Raw genomic sequence first — 26,217 nt, 5'->3', positions numbered from 1 at the left:
AGGGGCACCCTCCTTTAAAAAAAAAATGGTCCCAGCCTAAAGCCAAGGCCAATGTGCTGAGCACGCAGAGCAGAGAGAAAACCAGGGCCCCCGATGCTGTCACAAAAGTACTGGATATCTCGTATGTGACAAAATCAATTTCCTTTTATGCTTTAAGCCAGTCACATTGGGGTTTTCTGTCACTTGTAGCCAAAACCACCCTAAATAAAAGGACAGAAATAGTTGCATCAAAATCCCCAGGTTTCCAGTTAATACACTTTGCACATAAAGAGGTCAGTCGTGTTTTCTGATGACAAGGAAACTTCACTAAAGAACAAGCCCTTCGCTGATGACAAAAGGGGACACTCTCCCCAAGGCCAGAAATGAAAAATGTAGCTCTATAATCTTTAAAAGTGTCCCTGAAGGCAGAGAATTTGAATTATATCTGGTTCACAGGGCTGGTACCAAGACACTAAAAAAGAATCTGACAAATGGAAAATTTGTTCTCTAATAAGTAGTAATAAAACTGTCCAAATATCCAAATAACTGGCTGAGAATTCTACTGTGATTCCACAAGAGGCAGACCATAAAAGAAATGTACACTTTTGCCACTTCAGGACCTTACTGATTATGATTTTTTTTACAAACTCACCTAAATACAACAGTCAATAAATCCTATTTTCCAGAGTATAACTAATCCTCAAAGATTTTGCAGACTGTCCTGACCTAATTTCAAGTAGTTTATGCCATTTAAGATGCCTACAGCTTTTTCAGTCTTTTTCTAGACTTAAGGAACTACTTAGCATTAAAAAACAAAACAAACAAAAGATCAGATCTGCACATCTTTTAAAAGGTACAAAGTCTCAAAAGTAATGTCAGTTAACTGAAATAATGAGAGACTCTCGTTTCACTGCCATGAGTTAAACTAACAGCAAGAAAACCCATCAGTATATGTTTTGGTTTTTCGTTTGGTAAACGACTCCAAAGGTTTCCCTGGGAGAAACTTTATAAATGGTCCCCTTTTCCCCATGTGGCCATACACTGAGGTTCCCTGTTAGGTTTGCAACCCAGTGGTGTTCCCTATGCACTGCTCAAGTACACACATAACGTACAACAAAGTCTTCAGCTATGACGATAGTAACAGGATAGTTTTTAGGTTGAGACTAATAAAAAATTACTTCTATTTAAAAAAAACTACAACCACTAGACATCGTCCCCTGCCAACATCACAAAAGTTTATTCAGGAGGAGAAAAAGATTAGCTAAGTAATCTACATATTATAAAGATCTCACAACTCTATCCATTCAAATACATTAGGGCTTAACAATCTTTTCTTTTTCTGTAAAACTCACTTTGCTTTGTAATTAACACTACTGAGAAAAAGAAAGTCTCCTTAGTCCCCTGAAATGTTCTTTGATCCCTTAAGCACAACTGCAATTTCTCATTCTGTGGTTTCTTCTTAAGACTTGTCGTCTACTCCTCTCATGAGGCAGTGAGGGCTCATGACACAGTCACACTTGGTTCAGACAAGAGCTGTAGGAGCTGACAGAATCTTCCCCTCCTGTGGAACTTCTAAGGCATGTAAATAATACATGGACAACAGGAACAGAAAGGAATCTCGGTCTGAAACCATGCTGAGGGACTAGGAAAACAGGAAAGGCTGAGCCCTTTCTCGGGAGGAGCTGTCAGTAAAGTGAACAAGGAGGAATGAACAGCCAAAGACCCATCAAGAATCAAGCTGTTCAAAGTTCCCAAGTTTCTGTGCAAGAGGCACTTTACAAAGGCAATATTTTTAAACCCTTTCTTTGGTAAGAATTAGCATCCCAAATGAGCCACCACCCTTGCACCCCTGGCCAGCAGTCTCTGCTAAGCAGTAACCTACTTGACACTCCACTCGCAAGACAGAGAAGCTGCGCTTCCCCTGCATGAGTCACCTGGGAAACCCTGGAGGAAAGTGATGCCCAGGTTTATCCCCCACCCCACTTCAGAAACAACTGCAGTTAGGAAGCTTCCAGAAGATCCCATCACAACCTCGAGCCCTCTGCAGACGCTGATGTGACTGTATCTCCCAGTCCCGTTGTTCCCTGGACATTCCTACTCCTGGCTGTCACTGTAAAAGGTCTCTGTAGCTTTTCCCACAACACCACTGCCTTCAGCATTTCCACCGAGTTCTTCAGCTGCCAGTGCCACCGAGAGGATCGTGGTCACAATATTCTGATCATGCATGCGACATGGTCACCAGTACTAACATTCTGGGCATGACAACAACCATCCCGGGGCTCTTCCTTCACAAGACCAAGAAACCAAGTTCGATGCAAACCGTAGGCCGTAAGTACCTCCTCCCTGTCATGACTAAGGACCTGAGCAATAAGAAGTACTGTGAGAACACGCTGGAGAAACGGCACACAATCCCCCATCCCAGAGACGGCCAATACGGCCACAGCAACATCTGAACTAGTCCCTTTCAGTATATCCAGCAGAGCTACTCAAACCTCTACAGTGTAAAACCACATGATGTGTAAAGTCCAGAAGACAGGGAGACACTGTTCTGTCCTTCCGCTACCTCCCAGAAGTGTCGGAAACTTCTGACATATCAGTGAATATAAGCCCAGGTGAAGGGAAGGTCCACAATAACCAAATGTCTTCCAGGGCAGGGAACTGCGACTGTCCAGGAGCAGGACGTGCCTATAGTGAGAAGGGCAAGAAGCTCTGGGCAGAGAAATCAAAATCGAAATGTTTTACAGTGTTTCTTCCTGGAATGTGTTGTCATCGGAGCTGTGTCACTACAGAAATCATGGCCCAATTTTACCTTTCTGTGTAGAATTAGCCCCACGTAAGTGTGTTCCCAAGTTACCTGCCTTGTCTACTTTCCAAGTAAACTTCATTAAGATTTTCTCTGGAAACGGAGAATCCCTGTAAAACCAGACCTCTGAGCTGGCAACAGGTGGTATCCTAGGTGTCAAGGAAAGAAATGAAGGGTGGTGCCTGAGAATTACAAAACAGCCACTTTAATTCCACTGCTCAGATGTGTCTCCAACAGATCCAGCCACCATCGGTATGGAGGAACTTGTGAGCTGCCTCCCAGTTTCTCAGCCTGGCAGAAAGCTGACATTTACTAAAAGCGTCTCCAGGAACAAAGAGGCTCCCACTTTCCCCAGTCATCCTGATGGCCCTTTGCTATGACTGACAAACATTCAAAAGTGAAAAGCCATTACAACTCATTTAATTAATTTAATTAAAGTATTTAATTCCGATAGCCTAACTCTTTGACATGCAACTCTGAAGTGGCATTTGCCCAGACTGAACTGAAGGGAAATTTACTATTTTCTTTCCTCTCTACCCTTTTCCTTTGCCAGAAGCGGGGCATTTCTCCTCTTCGCGGCATTAAGGAGTATTGAAAGGAAGTAACTACAAGGAGGCTTTTGAGAAGGATCCTCAGGAAATCGTCTTCAGTCAGTTTGGGCTGCTGTAACAGAATACCATAGACTGGGGGCTTACAAACAGAAATTTATTTCTCACCATTTTGGAGACTGGGAAGTTCAAGATCAAGGCACTAGCAGATGCATCCTCACATGGAGGCTCAGAGGCTAATAAACATGTGAACTGATGCTCCCCCCCTTCATTAAGTACCAGGGAAATGCAAATTAAAACAGGGCATCATTTCACTCCTGTACAATTGGCCAAAAATAAAAAGTGTGAACGTACCAAGCATTGGCCAGTCAGGGAGAAATGGCTCCTCTCCTATTCTGTGGATGGCAAGTCACAACAAAAGATGTGTACCCTCCGCAACCCAGCATATGCCCGAGACGGCAAGTTCAAGGAGGTTCACTGCAGCATTCGTGTAACACAAAAATGGGAACCCACATAAATGTCCATTCAGGGGGGAATGGATAAATGAATGGGTCTATTCATAAATTGTATTGAGTTAATAATCTCTATATGTCAACATGAATACATTTCAAAACCAAACTGGAAAAAGCAAGTTTGGAAAGAATACTTCTAGTATGATGCCACTGTCAATTTTTCCTACACATCACAATACTACATTATACATGAATTTACAAGCACATACGTACGAGTCTGTATGAACAAGAAAAATGACGTGGAAGGAAGGATGTGCACCAGCTTCAGAGGAGGAAAGGGAAGGAGGGGGTTGATAGCAGGGACAAAATGAGAACTTCAGCTCTAGCTATAATTTATTTCTTTTTTGAAAGTTTGAAACAAATATGGTACAATCTTAACATTTTTAAATCTATGCGTCAAGCACATTAGTATTGTATTATTCTCTGAACTTGTACCTCATTAAAAAACAAACAGCCTTCAGAGTGCTAAAAGCCTGATGTCAATACACAGTAAATGACAGAACATACTAGCAATGGTTCCAAAGAGGAGTGTGAATACCATCACAGTCCCCTGGAAGTGGGAAAAAATATTAGAACTCCTTGACCTGTTTTCTTCCCTTGGCTTTCAAGCACTTGACTCTTCTCATCTCCGTTATTCAGGCTTCTCTGCGGGTTTTTTGTCCTTGGTCGCCCCTTGTCTAGCTACACTTTCAGTGTGGTCTTCTCTCTTAAACACCCAATTCATACATCCAACTGCCTATTTGACCCAGGAAGTTTAAATTTAACCTGGCCAACACAGAACTCATCTCCCCCGACCCTGCAAAAAACTTGACCTGCAGTCTTCCCCACACCCAACTCCACTGTTACAGCTCCTCACCCACAGCCTGGCGGTCACTCTTGGTTCCTCTCTCCCTCAAACCCCGTGTCCTGCAAACCTACTGACTCTCCCTTCAGAACATATCTGGTTCCAACCACTTCTCCCCACCGCCCATGCTCCCAGCCTAGTGTGGTCACCGACATCTCTCACCCCCTAACTGGCATCCCTGCTTCTATCATGGCCCCCCTACAATCTCTTCTCAACACCGCAGTCACAGCGACTCTAGTCACCCCATGTGCCTTGTCCATTCAAAATCGTGCACTCTCACCCCATCTCACCCGAAGTCAAAGTTCAGCCCCCTTACCATAGCCTACAAGATGCCACAAGATCTGCATTCCTCCCCACCCTGTTTTCCCTCTGATCTGATTTGCTAGCCCTCTCCCCACGGCTTATTACCTCACCCTAGGCACAGGCATAGCACAGGCACGTTGCCACTTTACAGTCTTTGCACCAGCCATTCCCTCTGCCTGGACCATTTCCCCCCCAGGTATCTATATGGCTAATTCCCTCACCTCCTTCACTATAGTTCACTATGTATTATCTTAAATGATATAAGCAGTGTCTGGCACATGTATAGCCACACAACAAAAATAGATGAATAGGGGCGGACAGGTGGCTCACATGGTTAGAGCACAAACTCTGGGCAACAGGGCTGCTGGTTCGATTCCCACATGGGCTAGTGAGCTGCGCCCTCCGCAACTAGAATGAAGTCAATGAGCTGCCACTCAGCTCCTGAATGGCCAGGTGGCTCAGTTGGTTGGAGCCCGTCCTCTCAACCACAAGGTTGCTGGTTTGACTCCCACAGGGGATGATGGGCTGCGCCCCCTGCAACTAACAACGGCAACTGGACCTGGAGCTGAGCTGCGCCCTCCACAGCTAAGATTGAAAGGACAACTTGAAAAAAAAGTTTACAGATTCCTGATCTAGGGCTTCCAAAACCAGAACAAAGTACGTTGGCCACGGGATAGAATTCCAAATCAACAAACAAAGAGAATGCAAAATTCTATGTTTCAACTCTAAAAAAACTTGATATACGAAAGAAAAACAGTGTTAAATGTACCTGGATAATAGCAACAACAGAAACTAAACAAGGTATGGAAGGAAGAAGACAATAGCCTATGAGGAGGAGGATTAGACAGTTTTTATTCATGATACAAAAGAGAAACAAGGGGGGCAATTAGGCAAACATACAAATAATCTCAATTATAAAGAATAAACCACATTAAAGAACTCGAACCAAATTGAGAAAATACAATGTAAGTTTTTTTTATTTGTTTTAATTCAACAACACAGCAAGCCTAGAAAGTGGCAATGAATGAAAGCCCTGGCAGAGAAAGGGCAATTGCAATCAGATATGGCAGTGGACAAGGTCAGGACTATTTTAAGAACTGGGAAAGCAGTGTCTCCACAGCAAGAGCAAGACAATACCTGGTCACCAAGTTACTTAGTAGGATGAGCAGAGACACACACCCAAAATGCAGACCAGCAGACATGAACTCTAAGAAGCCTGACTGGAATTCCAAATTCTGTGGCCAACATATTTTTATAACCTGAAATGAACCATTGAGTTTTGATATGCAATCTTTTTATAAAGAGAAGTATCCTTGGTGCATTCACATTGCACAGGTATATTTTCAAATTTCCTCAAATTTTCATAAAAATGAGTTTATAAATCCAATATTTCTACTACTACTTCTAAAATTAAATGTATCCACTTAAGCACTAAAAGCACAATAACCAAGTATCATGCCCTTTAAAAATCATGTTTAGTTTTTTAGAAATTCAATTTAAACTGGATAAGTCGGGATGCTAAGTAAAATTCTGGCAATAATGTTTCTTTAGTTTGTTTTTTACTCTCTGATACAATCCAAGGTCAAAATAGCAAAATCGCTCAACTGTGAAGAACACAATGGACTGGTAAGTCCCTCGAACAGAAAAGAATAACACACAAAACTTGGGTTGCGTAGCTCTGGACTTTGTGAAAACTAATTTCTAACTAATTTCAGAAATAATAAGCTGATCTAGACTTGGACAGAAAAATAGATACCAAAATACCCTCAAATTCATGGACCAAAAACAGCAGCAGAAAAAGAACAAGAAAGCTTGTTTTTCTCTAAAGCATATAACCAAGGGAACCTAATGCTTTCTTGAAGTGAAGTCCATTCTTGCTTTTAGATAGGTGCTGATACAGATGAAGTATACTCAGGAGGGTGCGAGAGAACAACCTTCCTTCCCCCACTCCCATGAATCGGACTGTTCCAAGCAGATGCTCACAAACCTCTCTTTTGAGGAGGGAAATGTTCTTGAGGTAAGTAGGGCTGCCAACCTGAGCCTGCCCTTCCAATCTACCAGCGACTGGCACATCACTCACCTAGAAACCAGAAATGTGTGCAGAGGCCTAGGGCAATCTGGGAGGTTTGAAACAAAGAGAAGGGAAAAAGGCTTTTAAAGGTATCTGTTTTGCTGTTTGTTCTCAGAGAAGAGATGAAGAATTGTTTAGACTCCTGGGTCCTATCCCAGAAGTAAGGGACACAGTGGCATCCTCCTGAGGACACCACGCTGAGAGCAAACAGGGAGCAAGGAGGAAAGGAAACTGGCAGGCGGCCTGAGATGTGCCAGCCCATCAAGAAACAGCCAGAACAGAATTAATTTAGGACAAGGAGAGAAGCTAGAATCCAGTGAACCCCTTTCCTGTTTTTATGGAATTTTTAAGGATTAGAAACTGTGCTTCCGTGTGTGTGTGTGTGTGTGTGTGTGTGTGTGTGAGTGTGTGTAAAGGCAAAGATCCTTTTGAAAATGTCTGTCTCGACTGTGCTGGAATGGAAAAAAAGGAGGTTTGAGGACAGAATTTTCAGAACAAAGGTCCCAAGTGATACAGAGAAAACCAAAAGAAAGGAAAACAGAGGTACCGCATCCTGCATACCTGAAACACTATCTGCTCACGATTTATATGGGATTCTTCTTACCAAGAAGCCACAGGAATACCTGTGCTGTGACAAAAACACTCAGCTCAGGTAAGCCACACCTGAATCAAGTAAGTCTCCGCCTCGCACATTTACAACTGAATCTAAACATGGTCAAATCCAGAAAGCACACATGTGGAAGGACAGGAGAAACGGTTCTGAAGGGAACACAAAATCACAGACCACTGACAATGAGACCGTACAACGCCAGCCTGTGGAACAGGGAACTTCCTGGACTTCGTATCTCATCCGGCCAATCCCACTGCAGACACGAAGCTGAAGAGAAGCTTCTGCACAGTGACAGAAAGATGCAGCGGGCAGTGCGAGGCCTGTTCTCACACTGAGGCTGTGACATGACTGCGACCTCAGGCTCTGTCCTGCTGAGGTCACACTGGAGGCTGAGGGGGACACACCCGAAGGTGACGGGAAAACTGAGGTACACTTGGGAAACTTGGGATTTTCCTGCACCGGAACATTTTTTGAATAAAAATTGCTCTATTTTAGAACAGAAACAATAGAACAATGATTCCTGTCACTCACCCAAATTTCAATTCGCTGTAACTCTGGGTTTATAACCAGAGGTCATTCCAGGTACAAATCTGCTACCTGGTACTAGTGACATTTGCATGTGTCTTGCTATTAAAGAAGTAAAATGTGGAACCAAAATCTCCTACATATAGGAGCGGTGAAGCTAACATTCTGGTCACAGCACTGAGCTTTTTAGATTACCTGGCAGCCTCATTTAGAACCCCATCTTACGTTAAAGGTGATTACTAGCTTAAAACAAGAAAAATCTCCAGAGTAAGGAATTATGCAACCATGAAATAGCTCCTGTTTTTCCTGTGGTGTCTCAATATCACAAAACTGTTAGAACTCCAAAGGGATTTTAAATCACTGAATTCTGTACTATTTTAAAGAGGAACAAAGAAGCAAAAAACCTAAAACAACTAAAAATCCAGCATGGCTACAATCCAGAGGACTCTTCCTTTGGTGGTGAAATCACAAACCTAAATATCTTGATGTTATACTACGCTGCAGATTATCTGGAAATATAATCAAAGATCCAATTCTGCATTCTACATGGACATTGGATCATAGTGGGGGGATATGATAACGTGTCCACAAAATACAGCGCTGCTCAGTTTTGCTCCTGCTGCTCCACACGGGCTGAGACCAGCTCAGCTTCTCTCGTTCAGCCCATCTTCTTGGTATCCTCTGTTCCTGCCCTCCTGTGAGACCTCTCCCCCTCAAGGTCCACAGAGCATGGAGACTTCAGGGCACAAATTCAACAGGCTTCCCTCCATTTAGCAACACACACCACACACAATGACATATCAAAACATCCATCATGTGGATCACGATTTTATTAGAGGGCACCCAGAAGCAGATGAGCAACTTGCAGTTATAGTGAATGTGGGAAAGCCTGTAAACAGAGGGGGTAAATGACCTGTTTAATATGCAACAGTTTAATTTCTTCACGCAGATTAGATTCTGTGTTCTAACCTCCAGTGAAACACCAAAATTACTACATTTAAGCATTTTTAAACAATAGAAAAGCACTTCTCTCTACCTCATAGACCACCTATAGTTTCAGACAGAGAGGGATTTTCACCCACACAAACCCATCAACAACTTCCCAGCTTAGAAAAGTGTAGTGATGTCTTCAAAGAAACATCATTCCTTAAAAGCAGGTACCAAATCTCTTCCCTCTCTCAGCTTCCTTTCCTGACCTTCATGTGACATAAGAAACAACATAAGGAACAGATAGAGCTCTCAGGATTCTGGGAGTCAGAAACTGGATGGAAAAATAAAAAGTGAAACCCACCTGGAAGCAAGCATCAATCCCACAATTAACAAGTTGTGTATCCTTCAATATACCCAATTCATCTACTTTCCCTGTAAGTTAGATTTGAGACTATTTCTTCTATGTACTTTTCAGGCTGAGGTGATATATGAGAAAACACTTTAAAAGTATATATACTATACTGATATAGCTAAAACAACGCTAAAATTTTATAGTTTAACAGTATCAGAAATACAAAATTAATGATCTAAGGTTCTCCTTAAGAAGCTAGAAAAAGACCAAAGTAAGTAGAAGGAAGGAAATAATAAAGATATAAGGAGAACTCAATAAAATAAAAAATAAATTTAAAAAAAGAGAAAATGAACGAAGCCAAAAAGCAGGTCTTTTTTTTTAAAGAATCAATAAAGTTGATAAATCCTCTAGAGAAAGTGATCAATAAAAAGAGACACACAAATTACCACTATCAGGAATAAAAAATGGGCTATCGCTACAGATTCCACAGGCATTAAAAGAATAATAAGGTAATATGAACAACTGTATAACAATAAATTCAACAACTTAGACAAAATGGACAAATTCCTCAAAAAATACAACTTATCAAGATAAAGTATAAAATCTGAATAGCCTTACACCTATTAAGAAAACTGATTTTATCAAAAATCTTTCCACAAGGAAAACTCTAGACACAAATGGTTTCACTAGTGAATTCTATCAAACATTTAAAAAAGAGGTTAACACTAATCTTGTACAAATGCTTCCAGAAAACAGAGAGAAAGAACATTTCCCAACTTGTTTCATCAGGACAGAGATCCCTGAGAACAAAACCTAAAAAAAGAAACTTATCGAAAACAAAAGAAGAAAAAAAGATTATCCAATATCCTTCAACATACACACAAAAATCATTTAAACTTTTTTTGGAAAACAAATCCAATGATATATAGAAAAAAATAATACATCATGACAAAATGGGAATGCAAATTGATTAAATATCTGAAGACTAAATCAATGTAATACACGATATTAATAAAAGGAGAAAAATCGTATGATCATCTCAATATACACAGGAAAAAGTTTGACAAAATTCAACATCCATTCAAAATTAAAAACTTCCAACAAACTAAAAATATAAGGAAACTTCCTTACCTGATAAAGGGCATTTATGAAAAACCTACAGCTGACATCATACTCAACGTGAATTTTTAAAAAATTTCTCATATAATCAAAATTAAGGCAAACGTGTCCATTCTCACCATTGCTATTCCACATTTTATCAGCCAGTACAATAAGGCAAGAAATTAAAAGCATAAAAACCAGAAAGGAAAAAATTAGACTTTCTCTATCCACAGATGATTGTTTACATAGAAAATACTTAGGAATCTACAAAACAACTTCTAAAACTAATAAGCAAATTTAGCAAGGTCAGAGGACACAAGGTCAATAATACACAAAAGTCAATTATATTTTTATATGCTAGCAGGAAAACAAACTTTTAAAAACAATTCATGGGAGTGACTTCATGGAAGATGGCAGAGTAGGAAGCTCCAAGAATCCGTCCCTCCATCCAAACTACTGAGTTGGCAGAAACTGTCTGAAGTAACTTTTGCAACTCTGGAATTTAGTTGGAAAACCTGAAGCTTAGCTTCCAAGGTAGAGCTTGGTGAAGAGGTTGGTGAATTTGGGTAAATTTCAGTCTCCTGTTAGCAGCTACCCAACCCTGAGCCCACAGCAAGCAGCAGTAGGACAGCTGCCCTAATTCCTGGTGCAGCTTGCTAGAGGCTGGAATGCGCAATAAAGACCTTCTCCTCCAAATATCAGGGCTGTGTGTTCTGGTTGATGAAGGTTGCTTTTGATTGGGGGGGGGGGGGGGGAGGCTGGTGACCACTGTTTCAATACCCACAGGCTGAAATGGTTTCCAAGGCATTTAAGAGGGTAGTACTTGTTTCTATTTTTCCTCCTTTTGGGAGCCAGACATTTAAGGAAATCTTTATCAGGTCACTGGCTAACTGCAGAGATAACTGAACGGAAACTTCAATGACCACATACAACACCAAATAAACATGTCCAAAATTAGTTTGGAAAGCTCATGAATGGAAGGCTCTAGGCCTCAATAAGCAAAACCCAGCAATTTCTGAGGAGTGGGAGAATTCGGTTTCTACAGTTACCAAAACACAATACTCAAATGTCCAGTTTAAAAAAAAATTACAAAACATACAAAGAAAAGTAAAATTAATGCCCATTCACCGGAAAAAGAGATTTTGACAGAAAAAGAAAGTATCCCTGAGGAAGCAAAGACATTGGAATTATTATTAGTCCAAGATGTTAAATGAACTGTTTTAAATCTCGTACATTGAATGGGCTAAAGGAAACCATGGACAAAGGAAATCAGGAAAATGAGATATTAACAAAATGAAAATATAAACTAAAATGAAAATATCAATGACAGAAATGAAAAGGAACCAAACAAATTCTGCAACTGAAAAGCACTATAAGTAAAATGAAAGAATGAAAAAATCACTAGAGGGGTTCAACAGCAGATCTGAGCACATATAAAAAGTATCAGTGAACCTGAAGGTAAGACAATTGAAATTATTTGCATGTAAAAAGAATAAGGAAAAGTAAAGAGTCTGAGGACCTGTAGGCCACCAGTAAATGCAACAGTATACACATTATAGAAATTCCAAAAAGAAAGGAGAGAAAAGAGGGCAGAAAAAATATTTAGAGAAATAATAGCCAAAATGTTTCAAATCTGAGGAAAATCATGAATATACGAGTCCAAGAAATATGTCTCCTCTGACAAGGAAACAAAAGAAAAAATAAACAAATGGGCCTACATCAAACTAAAAACTTTTTGTACAGCAAATGAAACCATCAACAAAACAAAAAGACAGCCTACTGAATGGGAGATGTGCAACAATGATACATCCAATAAGGGGTTAATATCCAAAATATATAAAGAACTCATACAACTTAACATACAAAAAAAAAAAAAACATACCAAAAAAAAATCCGATTAACAAATGGGCAGAGGACCCGAATAGACATTTCTCCAAAGATGACATACAGATAGCCAACAGACATGAAAAGATGCTCAACATCATTAATCATCAAAGAGATGCAGATTAAAACCACAATGAGGTATCACCTCACACATACCAGAATGGCTATCATCAATAAATCAACAAACAAGTGTTGGCGAGGATGTGGAGAAAAGGGAACCCTCATGCACTGTTGGTTGGACTGCAAATTGGTGCAGCCACTGTGGAAAACAGTATGGAGGTTCCTCAAAAAAAAAATTAAAACTAGAACTACCTCCTGACCCAGCAATCCCACTTTTGGGCATTTATCCAAAGAAATCCAAAACACTAATTTGAAAAGATGTGTGCATCCCTATGTTCATTGCAGCATTATTTACAAGAGCCAAGATATGGAAGCAACCTAAGTGTCCATCAATAGATGAATGGATAAAGAAGATGTGGTACATACATACAATGGAATATTACTCGGCCACAGAAAGAATGAAATTTTACCATTTGTGACAACACGGATGGACCTAGAAGGTATTATGCTAAGTGAACTAAGTCAGACAGAGAAAGACAAATACAGTATCACTTCACTTATATGTGGAATCTAAAAATCAAAATAAACAAAAGAGAAACAGACTCATAGATACAGAGAACAAACTGATGGTCGCCAGACGGGGGGCGTTAGACGGCTGTGTGAAAAACGTGAAGAGATTAAGAAGTACAAAATGGCAGCTACAAAACAGTCACAAGGATGTAAAGTACAGGGAATACAGTCAATAACATGTAATAACTGTATGATGTCAGACGGGTACTAGACTCATCAGGAGGATCAATTTGTAAATTATATAAATGTCTAACCACTGTGCTGTATACCTGAAACTAATATAATATTGAATATCGACTATAACTGAAATTTTTTTAAAACATTGATAAATCAGACTTCAACAAAACTGAAAACCTGATTTTTAAAATATAAGAAGACAATAAATAGATAAGCCATTATGGAATAAGAGGAAATATTCATAAAGCATATATCTGACTGATATCCAGAATACATAAAGATCTCCTAAAAAACAATAATAAAAAAAATTAATGGGGTAGTCAATTGGCTCAGTGGTTAGAGCACAGAGCTCTAACACCAAGGTCGCTGGTTCAATTTCCCCCCCACATGGGCCAGTGAGCTGCGCCGTCCACAATTAGATTGAAGGACAATGACCTGGAGCTGATGGGCCCTGGAGAAACACACTGTTCCCCAATTAAAATAAATAAATAAATAAATAATTACACTAAAAAACACATTGCCATTAATCCCCCTCCTAATACTCCCCCTTGCTTCAAACACACTTATCCCATCGCTCTTGCCACTTTCTGAAGCAGTTCTGGAAGTTCTCTTTCGTAAGTGTCTTTAGTTGCGCTGTCGTGGCTGCATCGATGTCCTGAATTGATTCAAAACATTTACCTTCCACGGTCATTTTGACTTTGGGGAAGAGCCAGAAGTTGCACGGTGCCAGATCCAGTGAATAAGGTGGATGAAGACACACCGTAATGTTTTTACTTGACAGAAATTGCAGTGCCAGAAGCGATGTGTGACACAGAGCCTTTCCATTGTGATCAAAGCACACAGGGAATGCTGCTGCCGAGTGCCATCCAAGGGAAAGGCAGGGATCTTCAATACGGAAGGTGGCGTGTGAAACCTTAGTAACAGTGTGTGACAAGTTTCAACTTGTTCAGTGCAGTCAGTTGGGTGTGAGTTACGGTTGAGAGAGAAGGTGTGTTTTAAAATGTGCCGTAAATCATCCTCCATCATGACAACGCTCCATGTCACACATCGTTTCTGGTACGGCAATTTCTGTCAAATAAAAACATTATGGTGGGTCCTCATCCACGTTATTCACCAGATCTGGCACCGTGTGACTTCTGGCTCTTCCCCAAAGTCAGTATGATTCAGGACATCGAGGCAGGCAAGATAGTGGAACGAAAGAGGACTTCTGCAACTGCTTTAGAAAGTGGCAAGAACAATGGGATAGTGTGTTCAAAGTGAGGGGGAGTATTTTGAGGGGGATTAATGACAGTGTGTCTCTAACTGTAATAATTTTTTTTATTTAAACATTCACCATATTGTCTGATCACACCTCATACTTCACAAAGGAAGATATACAAATGACTAGTAAGTACAGGAAAAAGTACCCAACATCATTACTGATCAGGTAAACGCAAATTAAAATCCTAATGAGGTATCACTATACTTTCATGAAAATGGCTAAAATTAAAAACACTAACAGCACATTAAATGTTGCTGAGGATGTGGAACAATCACAAATCTTATACATTACTGGTGGGACTAGAAAATGATACAACTCTTTTGGTCAAGTTTTTTACAAAAGCAGACATAGATCTACCCTACAATCCAGCAATTCTACTCTCAAGAGAAATGAATGTATGTTCCCCAAAAACTCCTGTACAAAATTGTTCACAGAAGCTTTAATCATAAGTCAAACACTGGAAATAGCCCAGATGTCCATCAACAGAACAGTAAACAATCTGGAATGTTCATGCAATGAAATACTATACAGCAATAAAAAAAAACACAATAAACTACTGATACAACAGCATGAATAAATTCCCAAAAAAGTATACTGTGCAAGAAGCACAGTATACCCAGGAACACATATGGTATGATTCCATTTATATGATAAAAGACCCAAGTTGTCTCTGGCTAGAGCAGAACAGCAGCTTAAGTTAATCCCCACATTAAAGAAAACAAATTTTAAAAATAAGGTGGTAGTAACAATTCTGTTGAGAAAGTACTTATTAAATTGTTAATAACTTGTTCATATAACTCTGCCAAATAGCATCTTACCCGTTATCAACATATTACTTCTTGGCTCCAAACCCAACCATCATTGCCTGCTCTGCAAAAGGGGAGCTGAACCCATTAAACAGTTTTCCTTTGCCAGCTGAGGTTAATCTTAGCTTTGCCAACAGAGGACACTGGAGAGACACTGCGAGAAGTAGAGGCTTCTCTACCTGCTTCCAGTATGCTCCTCTCACCAGGTCCCGTTACCCAGTTAGCTCCCCACAGCGCCAATGCTGGGCGCCTGACTCCCACCATGCATAGCGGTCAGCAGCACCCAGTGCCAGCAGCTTCTTGACTCCTCACTCAAGCAGTTTTGTGGGCGAGTACTTCCAGCACCACACTTCTCCACATACGGCTTTCTCCAACATCCTAGAAGGCAGATTTCCAACAAGTTCTGGAGGGTAAATTCCCAGCATGATCTGCCAGTGTGGTGCCACAATGACTTTCTCTGCCATCAGTTAGGCATAGCCACCCCCTCCTCCAACAAGATACGGATCTCGGCCCTGGAGGTGTCTTCCTTGAGCTCTCTATAGCAGCCCCAGGGGTAGTGGCTGCTCCCATATACGCTATTCCTATATTTAGAGTTCGCTCTACTTCTTACTACCAATCCCTCATTACTCCAATCCCGTTATAATTAATCATTCTTTCTGGTAGACTTTACCCATTCAAATTATCGTGCGGTTTCTGTCTCCTGAATGGACTCTGGCAGTTGTTTCAATGCGTTGAAAAGCTAAGTAGCATAGGCCAAAAATGAGAAACTTTATTACCTACATAAAATCCACACACGCGTAGCTCCGCTTCATTCACAATTCTGCCAATAAAGAGACAGGTGAGCAACCAGGTTAACCTGCGTAGGGGTCCAAGCAGCCCTGCCTGGTACATTCTGCTTCGGAAAGTTACTCAAGCTTCATATTCAGCTCCCCGAGACCAAAGTCAGCCTTCGTTTGGAGGTCCTCATAGAATAGCTAACACAACCAACCACATGTTCTATAACACATCTTCCCAATACAGAAGAAACTTCTTCATATTTCTTTTATTTTCTATGCTAAAGAAACTGCTTTAAGTTTCATGCAGAATATCAAAACCCAGAAGAGCCTACATATGTCCCAGTGTGCTACTCGGCCCTGACCCGTCCTCCAGTTGAGCAGCAGCTTTATAAATACGTGTCAGAATACTCCCAACCAAATCAAGTTTAGATCCAAATGGCAACTCCAAAGTCTCCATTAAAATAAAACCTGCAAACAACTTTTCAGAGTATACATAATCAAATAAATACTGAGTGCCTACAATGAATGAGACCCTGCAGAACAAATACTGTACTAACGAGATGAACAGTCCTCAGAAAACTGAAAGCGAGGGAGGATGGAGAGCAGGTAGAGACGAGAGGCAAACAAGCAATTTTAAGAGTACAGTAAATGTTACGATGAGGAGAGCACTATGAAAACATCAGGACAGAGGGGAGGGGTCAGGAAAGGCTTCTTAGAGGGTATGGCATCTAAATGGAAATCTGAAAGATAACTGGAGCGAGACAGGAAAAGGGGAGAAAAGCAAGAGCAAAGATAAACGCACAGACAAAAGCCCAGAAGGAGGAGAGGCACCTGAAACTGATACCAGAGGGTCAAGAGATGCAGTTAGAGAGCGGTTAAGACAGAGCACATCAAGCGAGGCCTCGTCTCCCAGGCTCAGGAGTTGGGACCTGACCCACTTCCCACAGGGAAGTCACTGAAGAACTTGAATGAAGCAGGTCAAGGGCTCAGACTGGCACTGCCCACAGTGTGGAGCAGGCAAGACTACAACAGCTAAATAAAACTATTCCCAAACAGTTTTGAAAAATTAAAACCAGCCATTAAGTTAACCACTTAACAAGTAACAAGCTTCCCCTTTATCTGCTCAACTCCATGAGCTAACGGGAGGAGGTTTGTCAGCACAGTGAGCACGGTGTTACAAGCAGAGTCGTAAAGCCTGCTGACTGGTGAGGGTAAGGTGCCACAGCTGGAAAGTGTGTGAAAACCGGCATTCACTTTCCTTGCCCTGCTCCGAGGAGAGCTCCGAGAGCTCTTCTCAGTGTACTCACGGAGGTAGGCAGCACTCCGTGCAGGGCTGACTGAGGTTAGCAGTCTCGGCAGTACACCCACAGGTTCACTCGCTCAGCGAGTTTACTGCCTCTACAAAGTGATGGGGGAACCCCAACCTCTCAGAACTACAGGCAACACTCCTTCCGTGTCTCTTTCCCATGGCAGGAAAGCAAGGCCACAGGGTGTGAGGAAGACAGACCGGATGGTAGGGGCCCCAAGAGTTTCAGAACCAGGCTTGCTCTTAAGAAAATCACTTATTCTCTCTGCAATTTTAGTCATCGCCTAGAAACCGAAAAACAACTGTCAAAGTCTCTACACTCTAAAAACTGTCTAAGATCCTAAAACTATCCCACTTGAATAGGACATAGCATCCTGAAATCCTACACATTACAGTTCCAATGTATTCAAGGGTCAGAATATATCATCTTGGAGGGTTTCAAAACACCCAGGAAACATTCTGAGTGTTGCCAACCAGCATCAATGTCCATGGTCAGGAGGAAACTTTCTGCGAAGAGCAGTTGAAAAATGCTTCCTTTAGCAATAAATAAGGGGAAAAAATACAACATCTAAATCCAATTACAGTTACGTCCATTATAAAACTAACATATAAGCCAACTCACAAGACATGCTCTCCCACCCACCCACCCCCACTCTACCCTGGCAGAAGAGCAAACCCGTCGGCATCCCTTCACCTACCAAGACAATGTTATAGCTCAGACGCAAGGCCTCTGGGGGGCTCTACTGACATCTGTTGAGACAAAATTTGAATTGTTAAAAGGAAAAACTAAAGTAGTTGTACGTAGACACAAAATAACCGACATGGGAAGAAAGTGCAGCAAAGCAAGGCTGTCAGGGTACCGGCCACTCATGTGATCCTCAGCAGACACAGCAATCAGACTGGCTACAGGGAACAGAGGGGATACACAGTCCCCACATCTGCCTTACGTGGTTTATCAGTCAAGTGAAGAGCTGCAGAAACAATCAGCTCAACTTTTTTCTAACGAAGAATTTTCATCGCAGGTTGTATGAGAACTAAACGACTGACCTGTTCTGTTCAGTGGGTATGACCCTAACTAGTCTTATGCTTGAAAAGATCAAATCCTTACAGGAAAGCTGGTTTTGATTTGTTCCTATTACTTCTAAGTGCTTTTACCTAAAAGTAACTCATAATACTTTACAAGTATTTTCTCACTCACCCTCAAAGAGTCTTGATAAGAGTTTTTATCATCAAGAAGTTTTACAAACAGCATCAGCAGCCCACAGGGGCCAGTAGACTAACAAGGGCTACAATCCAGAAAAGTCAGGCTTGCTCAAGAGCACAGATTACATTCCCAGGTAAAAGGATTACCTGCCTACCCACAGCCCAACTTCCCAGGTATCATGCCAGGGTGCAGCTATTTAAGAGAAAAGGAAAAGTTTTCTACATTTAAAAGATGAAGAAACTAAAGTACACAGAGGATAAACAGATGAAAGCTAAAGTGAAAAAAGGAAAAAGCTGTACCTGCTCTTTGTAACAAATTCAGAATCTAAACGTCCGTCTAAATTCATGATGAATATTAAATGCCCTATGCCTGCCTCTTCTTTAAAAAGAGCTTTTCATTCTAAGGAAAACACAAGCATCCAGACCAATTTTGTAGTAAAAAAAAAACCACGAATGATTACAAGAAGGTTTATAGTAGCTTCATTCATAATGGCCGAAATTTGGAAGTAACCACGATGTCCTTCAGCAGGTGACGGATAAACTATGGTCCATCCAGACACTGGAATATTATTCAGCATCACAAAGAAATGAACTATCAAACCCTGCAAAGACACAGAGGAAACTTAAATGTGTATGACTAAGTGAAAGAAGCCAACCCGAAAAGGCTGCACACTCTAAGATTCCAACTGTATGACATTCTGGAAAAGGTAAAACTATGGAGATCGTAAAAAGGTCAGTGGCTGGGGGAGAGGGAAGCATGAGCATTTTTAGGATGGCCAAACTACTCTGCATGATACTACAATGGTGCATACATGTCACTGTACCTTTGTCCACACCCCAATGCCAAGAGTGAACCCTCATGTCAACCAAGGACTAGGTGATAACGTGTAACACAGGTTCACAGACTGTAACGATGGACCACACTCTGGACTGGGATATTGATAAAGGGAAAGGTTATGTCATGTGTGGGGGCAAAGGGTATATGGGAACACTCTGTACTTTCCATTCCCTTTTGTTATGAACCTAAAACTGCTCTAAAAAATAGCCTATTTTTTAAAAGCCAAATTATTTAAATGTTCTCATTGTTTATCTGGGTGGTTGTTAGGTGTACACATGTGTAAAAACCATCAAATTTGGTGCACTTTATATGTGTTTTATACATCAAGTTATTTTAAAAGAAAAAAATTAACAAGGTCATCATTTAGGGGTTAAAAAATAATCTGTACTTAAATTAACACTAGAAGGCAGAGCCTATCTATCATGACAACTCATGGGTACTGTCTGAGCACTCATACTTCCTGGCTTTGTGGTCTAAACATCTTTTTCTCAGTTTCCTCAAATGTAAAATGAATGTACTATTACTTGTCTCAGAGGGCTGTTAAAAAAGAAATTCCTTCTTTCGTCCACTTAGTTATTCAAGAGAAGAAATGCAGACCAGAAAATAAAGATTCCAATCAATGAAGAGGAACATTACATATTGGTTCTCTCTCCTAACAAACTATAAATAATACAGTAAACTATAAATAAAACATAGAGACAAAATTTTTAATAACATGCCCTCTAAAAAAAGCAGTAAAGAGTAATTTTCTCACTTGAACAAATTCCCACATGAAATTTCCATTCATTTAAATTCCCACCTTACTTCCATCCAGAAAATACCATTTTAGCAGCTCTATAAGAATTAATTTCATTCTTAAAGAGATTTGGAAGGCTTTAAAAGAGGATTCTGACAACCAAGTTCTTGACAACAAAGAAATCAGTAGTCACTGCACACTGCCCAAGAAGTCAGTGGTGAGACAGAGCTATGAAGAGGCAAAGTGTGCAAACGATTTTTAATGGGAGGGGGATTTAAGGGACGAATCCTCGTCACCAAAAGCACTGCTTGCTGTCCCCAGAAACTAAACTCTAGAACACCAGCTAGGACCCTCCAGTTGGTGCTAGTTTTCCAGTAACACACATGGAAGCTCATCAGACAAGGAAGCCTCAAGTTTTAAAAGGTACATGTGAATTAAAATTAAAATTAATTCACAAGTACCTTTTTAAAGTCCCAAAATATGTTCCACATGACCAACAGTCTAAAGAGGCAGTCCCCACCTTGGTAACTGGGCTTGGACACTGTACAAAGGCACAAATCACGAAGACTAGGCTCCATAGAGACAGGAAGGAAGAATCTGTGCATGACCAAGAAGCCTCCTGGCCTGTATCAATTAACAGAAATCTAGAAACGTGACAAGTATGGAAGTAAATTCTAAAGACTCCCTCAATCTAGTAGCTTGTGTCTGTCTACTTGCAATAGTTCCTGGTTATTTCAACTTCCAACCTCAATGGAGTATTCCCCCTTAGTTCTCGATTCAGTATGGTTAGACCTGGCACTCTGGCAAAATGGAAAATGAAACTTGGAGCTGAGGACTATGAATAACAAAACTGGGCCCAAAGTCCACAGGAGTGCTCTTCAACTTTTCCTGAAACAGTGTCCCTCTAATGCAGTATGGGAGTCAGAGCAATTCTACTCTTATTTAGTTGAAGAGAAATGAAAACATCTGAGATATGATCAAACAATACGGTGAATGTTTAAATAAAATTTAATACACATTGCCATTAATCCCCCTCCAAATACTCCCCCTCACATCGAACACACTTATCCCATCATTCTTGCCACTTTCTGAAGCAGTTCTGGAAGTCCTCTTTCGTGAGTGTCTTTTGTTGTGCTGTCGTGGCTGCCTCGATGTCCTGAATCATTTTGACTTTGGGGAAGGGCCAGAAGTCGCACAGTGCCAGATCTGGTGAATAAGGTAGATGAGGACACACCATAATGTTTTGACAGAAACTGCCGTACCAGAAGCGATGTGTGACAGGGAGCACTGTCATGCTGGAGGATGATTTACGGCACACTTTAAAACACACCTTCTCTCAACACCCGACTATACAGAACAAGTTGAAACTTGTCACACACTACTACTAAGGTTCGATGCACTACTTCCCGTATTGAAGAGCCCTGCCTTTCCGTTGGATGACGCTTGGCAGTAGCATTCACCGTGTTTTGTGATCACAACGGAAAGGCTCCATGTCACACATTGCTTCTGGTACGGCAATTTCTGTCAAATAAAAGCATTACAGTGGGTCCTCATCCACTTATTCACCGGATCTGGCACCGTGAGACTTCTGGCTCTTCTCCAAAGTCAAAATGATTCAGGACATCGAGGCAGCCATGACAGCGCAACTAAAGACACTCACGAAAGAGGACTTCCAGAACTGCTTCAGAAAGTGGCAAAAATGATGGAATTAAGTGTGTTCAAAGTGAGGGGGAGTATTTTGAGGGGGATTAATGGCAATGTATCTTTTACTGTAATTTTTAAAATTTAAACATTCACCATATTGTCTGATCACATCATGTATGTACACACAAAGACTTATACGAGAACATTTATTGCATCTTTATTCATAATAGCCCAAAACTAAAAACAACCCAAATGCCCATCAGCAAATGGTACAGCCATAAAACAGAATACTACTCAGCAGTAAAAAGGAACAAACACAACAAAATGGATGAATCTTGAAAACATACCTTGAGCAAAAGAAGCCAAATACAAAGACTACATAATCAATTCTCATTACTTACGAGTATAGTAGTTGTATTCTATAGCCACTGTGAACGCCAAGTTAGCAAATACTGAACCACTGTTCCTTGAAGAAATATAGGGTTACATTTCTGCGAGCCTCTGGTCAAGCATTAATACATAACAATACATTTGACAATACATTCATCAACCAATTAATATATAACCTTCCAGAACTATATACATACAATATAAAATCTCTTATTTATATTTCTGTTTAAAGACACTTTATTTAATATATGTTGTTGGGCCCTGATGTAAATGCATAATTTACCAACCCAGGTATCTATAATATATTGCTGATTGCAAATAGACTCAAATCAGTTATGTATAACATAATCTCATTTTTATAAAAGTTGTAAGACACGGGAAAAAAAAGCCTGGTTATACACTAAAACAGTAAAATTATAGATGATCCTTTATTTTTATTTCTTCTTGTTACTCATATGTTATCTTTTTTAAACTAATGAATATACATTACTTATATAAAAACATGTAAGTATATAAAAGTATGTAAGTAATGTATATTGGTTTTTTATAAGTTTTGAGATATGATTCACACATCATACAATTCACCCATGTAAAGTGTACAATTTAACTGTTTTTAGTATATTCGCAAATATGTGCAACCATCACTACAATTTTGGAACATATTCATTCCACAAAAGAAATCCCATACTCCTTACCGTGTTTCCCTGAAAAAAGACCTAGCTGGACCATCAGCTCTAATGTGTCTTTTGGAGCAAAAATTAATACAAGATCCACTCTTATATTATATTATAAAGACCCAGCCTTTATTATTATATTAAATTATATTACATTAAATTATATTATATTATTATATTTATTATATTATATTATTATATTATATTATATTATATTATTATATTATATTATATTATACCCAGTCTCATATTAAAATAAAACCGCGTCTTATATTAATTTTTGCTCCAAAAGATGCATCATTAGAGCTGATGGTTCGGCTAGGTCTTATTTTCAGGGAAACATGGAGTTATCATTCCCCTAGTCTCTCATACAACCCCGAGCCCTAAGTGACCACTAATCTATTTCCTGTCTCTCTAAATTTGCCTATTCTAGACATTTCATATAAATGGAATCATATGTGATCTTGTGTGTTTGGCATCTTTCACTTAAGCATGTTTTTCAGGTTCACCCATGTTATAGTATATGTCAGTACGTCATTCTTTTTTTATTGCTAAATAATGTTCCATTTTACGTATTTACCACATTTTATTTATCCATTATCATTTGTTAGCGATTTAGGTTGTTTCCCCCTTTGGCTATTATGAATAGTGCCGCTATAAACATTCATATACAGGTTTTTGTGTGGACGTCTTTTAATTCCTCTTGGGTAAATAACTAGGGAGTGGGATTGCTGGGTCATATGGTAATTGTATGCTTAACCATTTAAAGACCTGCCAGACTGTTTTGAAAAGTGGCTGCATCATTTTACACTCTCATTAGCTGTGTACAAGGCTTCTGGTCTGATTTCCCTACACCCTCACCAACACTTGTCATTACCTGACTCTTTGATTATAGAATAAGTCGTTTATAAGTTATCATTTGATCATAACATGCCCAGATTTTTATGGCCTTCAAGGTGCTCTTCTTCACTGACATCAAATTTTAGACTTGAAAAGGGTCAGTCCTAGACCTGCTCCCCTCGCCTGCCCACCTTCAGTAAAATGAAGGGACAGGCATAAGCGAGCTCCACTCCCTCCTACAAATAAAACTTTTATGGAAGAGCTCAGCAGCAGATTTTCTAAGCACTCAAGCTAACAAAGTCCCTACCTAACAGGGATCCAGCACTGAGGTAAACATGTGTTCCCATCAAAACACACTTGTAATGCCTCCTACATAAATGTAACTTCAAGCCATAGCAGCACACGAGTCTTCATCACCTTTCATAAAAGAACCAAGATATCTTATGTTTTCTCTTTCACAATCCATTGCTCAAATCCTGCTGTAGTAGAAGAGAAATGAAATCTGATTTAAAATCAGGGCAAAAGCACAGATCCACTGGCACAAACACACAAAATTCCTAACTGCTCCCTCACCCCAAGCCAGAGACAGGGTGCACTGAGCAGTGTTTCCCCAGCTCTGCCCATCACTGTTCCCCATAGTCTTGGGGCAACACTGGGAGGAGAGCAAGGAGCAAATACTACTGACACCTTTACAGCAGCCCAAGGGGGCAGTGAGACCAAGCCCTAGCCAAGAAGAGGGTCTAAGAATCTCAGCACCTAGTGCCACACTCACCCAACATATTTTCCAAGAGTCAAAACTGGCATCTCAGTCAGGAAGGGGGTGGGTGACACAGTCCCTTCTGAGATGCAGAATTACCGTGTTCAGGCCTCAGTTCTGCATTTTGTGCAAGTTCTGCAGCACTGAGGATACGCCTCTACAAGGCGCCACAGTCAACTTGTGCTACCTTCAGGCAGGGTTGGAGGTGGGGCTCCACTGCCACCAAATCCCCTATTTCTACTTGCCCATTCCCTCTGTTTCCCTGTTTAATTAGAGGGTGTTTCCAACTCAAATTTTGCACACTATTAATAAACATTTAGTCTTCATCTACTATATGCAGGTGCACAAAGATATAAAAAAAAAATACATAGTCTCTGTAAGAAAGGGGTTAAGTCTTACCAGAGGAAACAGAACATTATTTTTAAAAGAGCAAACATTATTTTATTTTTGTACAAGGGCAAAAATGCTACTGCAGGTCTGAGGGAGTGAAGCATCCACAGGGGCTGCAATGTTTGGGGAGTTTCATAAAGAAGGTAGGAAGGACCTGAGCTGGACTCTGGAGAAAAGAGAAGTGGAGCTGAAGTAAATGGGTATCTCAAAGGGGGCAAAAGCCACTCGATTCAGCTGGCAAGAGGATTTGTGTAGGGAAATAACTAACGTGTGGAATGTTCGGTAAACCATTTGGTTAGTGGGGATTAGGGGAAGCACTGGAGAGTGGGCTAAGGCCAGCCGGGCAGCAGCACCGTGAACGCCACATCAGGACATCGGATCTCAACCCATAAACCTGTGGCATTTCTGACTGCAGTGTAGGATCTCCATTGCCTGCTGCTCGCGGGAATCAAAAACGCTGATCTTTACAGGTGAATTACATGCAGACAAAGAAGTTTAAGTGGACTGAGAACCTGCTATTCTAACACCATTTTTACTCATTTGCACTTAAAAATGCGCAGCACAGAAGTACTGCTATTAGCTACCTTTGGGTAATACCATGCTGAATCAAGCATCATCTACTACTCATAAATATTCACGAGGTTGTAAAAGTATTCAACAAAGGCAATAAAAGTTCTTGGATATTCTATAATTTCCTTGGGGCAGCAGTTCTAAGGTAGGATTACACCATGGATGAACTGTAATGGGCCCTTGGACCCCCAAAAATTGTATGCAAAACGTAGTGTTAAGAACTTACCAAGGAGAGTCTGGCTCTTTCTACATCTCAAAGAGGTCGTCCTAAACAGGCTAGGAGCCTATCTTAAGGTTATTTAAAAGAAACCTGTGGCTGCCTTAAATTTCTAAAGGAAGCCTTAATTTAAGTAAAGCGGGAGGGGACGGGGACACACACACACACCTAGTTCGCTTGGGACAATTTTGAGAAGCTCCTAATATTTTAGTACCTCCCTCCTTTCTTATCAAGAACTGCCTGAGGAACTGACCGGTCTCGCCAAGGTCAAAACTCATTCAAGATTCAAAAAATGGCTGGAGGGAAGGCAATGAAATAAATAACTGAGGACTACTCAACTTCACTCTTCTCACAAGGAAGGCAACCAGCAACAGGCCGCCAGCCTCCTCAGGTTTCAGCATCTGTTCTCCAAAAGGACCTCCTGACCAAGGAGCTGGTTTCTTTCAAAATTAAACATTCTGAAGGTGACAAGATTCTGACCCAAGTGCACAAAGTATTCCTGCTTGACTTCTTAGCGGTCTCATCCAGGCTTTTTGTATA

The 26,217-nt window shown here is 40.5% G+C and overlaps 1 protein-coding gene across 1 annotated transcript in view; it reads right to left on the bottom strand.

Annotated features, from left to right (window-relative positions):
- Positions 1–26,217, bottom strand: part of IP6K1 (inositol hexakisphosphate kinase 1) — a 47,626-nt gene that overhangs the window by 20,298 nt on the left and 1,111 nt on the right. The window lies entirely within an intron of this gene.

The sequence above is a fragment of the Rhinolophus sinicus genome, linkage group LG10, assembly GCF_036562045.2.
Source record: "Rhinolophus sinicus isolate RSC01 linkage group LG10, ASM3656204v1, whole genome shotgun sequence".
Classification (NCBI taxonomy): domain Eukaryota; kingdom Metazoa; phylum Chordata; class Mammalia; order Chiroptera; family Rhinolophidae; genus Rhinolophus; species Rhinolophus sinicus.
The sequence above is the reverse complement of the archived record's forward strand: the minus strand, read 5'-3'. Positions and strand labels throughout refer to the sequence as shown.